Consider the following 2,018-nt stretch of genomic DNA (forward strand, 5'->3'; position numbering starts at 1 on the left):
AGAAATAAACCTTCCCCAAAGATCAGTTGCTGACATATTTACATATATCCAATAAGCAAAAGTACCGCCAGAGGCAGTATCAAAGTTGAGTGAAAATTTAAAGCTATTTAAAATTCTAAAAGATGATGCTGTTAAAGTGCTTCATTCAATATCTCAACAAATTTGGAAGACTCAGCAGTGGCCACAGGACTGGAAAAGATCAGTTTTCATTCCAATCCCAATGGAATGCTTTTCCATTCCAAAAGAAGGGCAATGCCAAAGAATGTTCAAACTCCTGTATAATTACACTCATCTCACATGCTAGCAAGGCTATACTCAAAATCCTTCAAGCTAGGCTTCAGCAGTACATGAATCGAGAACTTCAAGATGTACAAGCTGGATTTAGAAAAGGCAGAGGAACCAGAGATAAAATTGTCAACATTCATCGGATCATGGAGAAACCAAAGGAATTCCAGGAAAACATCTACTTCTGCTTCATTGACTACACCAAAGCCTTTGACTGTGTGGATCACAGAAAACTGTGGAAAATTCCTAAAGAGATGGGAATACCAGACCACCTTACCTGCCTCCTGAGAAACTTGTATGCAGGTCAAGAACCAACAGTTGGAACCAGACATGAACTGGTTCAAAATTAGGAAAAGAGTACAACACGACTGTATATTGTCACCCTGCTTCATACAACTGCCAGGCTTGATAAATCACAGCTGGAATCAAGATTGCTGGGAGAAGTATCAACAACCTCAGATATGCAGATGATACCACCCTTATGGCAGAAAGTAAAGAGGAACTAAAGAGCCTCTTGACGATGGTGAAAGAGGAGAGTGAAAAAGCTGCCTTAAAACTCAACATTCAAAAAACCTTACCTTAGTTTTTTGACCATGGCATCCAGTCCCATCACTTCATAAAAGGGGGAAACAAAAGGGGGAAAAGTGGAAGTAATGTCAGGTTCTATTTTCTTGGGCTCCAAAATCAATGTGGACAGTGACTGCAGCCATGAAATTAAAAGACACTTGCTCCATGGAAGGAAAGCTATGACAAACCTAGACAACATTCTACAAAGCAGAGACTGACAAAGGTCCGTATAGTCAAAACTGGTTTTTCCAGTAGTCATGCACAGATGTGAGAGTTGAACCATAAAGAAGGCTGAGTGCCAAAGAATTGATGCTTTTGAATTGTGGTGCTAGAGAAGACTCTTGAGAGTCCTATGGACTGCAAGGAAATCAAACCAATCAAACCAAGGAAATCAATCCTGAATTTTCAATGGTAGGACTGATCCTGAAGCTGAAGCTCCAATACTTTTGGAGCTGTTTGCAAACAGCTGACTCCTTGGAAAAGACCCTGATGCTGGGAAAGGTGGAAGGCAGGAGGAGAACGGGAGAGCAGAGGATGAGATGATTAGCTAGCACCACTGACTCAATGGACAGGAATTTGAGCAAAGTCTGGGAGATGGTGGAGGACAGAGGAGCCTGGTATGCTGCAGTCCACAGAGTCACAAAGACTTAATGACTGAACAGAAACAACTGCCAAAATACTCTTTTAAAAAGCCCACAGTTCTTTTTAAATTGACCCAACAAATAGCTACTGAACACATGTTATGTCCCAATCACTGTACCTTATTCTACAATATTATTCTAGGTGGATTTTTGAGGTGGCCTCCATGATCCCTTCATCCTACTATTTACACCCAATGTCACCCCACTCCAGTACTCTTGCCTGGAAAATCCCATGGACAGAGGAGCCTGGTAGGCTGTAGTCCATGGAGTTGCTAAGAGTCAGGCATGACTGAGCAACTTCACTTTCACTTTTCACTTTCATGCATTGGAGAAGGAAATGGCAACCCACTCCAGTGTTCTTGCCTGGAGAATCCCAGGGACAGGGGAGCCTGCTGGGCTGCCATCTATGGGGTCACACAGAGTCAGATATGACTGAAGCGACTTAGCAAGCAGCAGCATATTCCCCTCTGAGCACACGGTTGGGACAGCTGCAGGCTTGATGGCAGGCAACATTCGCTGTTTACT

The sequence above is a fragment of the Cervus elaphus genome, chromosome 17 (genome assembly GCF_910594005.1).
Source record: "Cervus elaphus chromosome 17, mCerEla1.1, whole genome shotgun sequence".
NCBI lineage: Eukaryota > Metazoa > Chordata > Mammalia > Artiodactyla > Cervidae > Cervus > Cervus elaphus.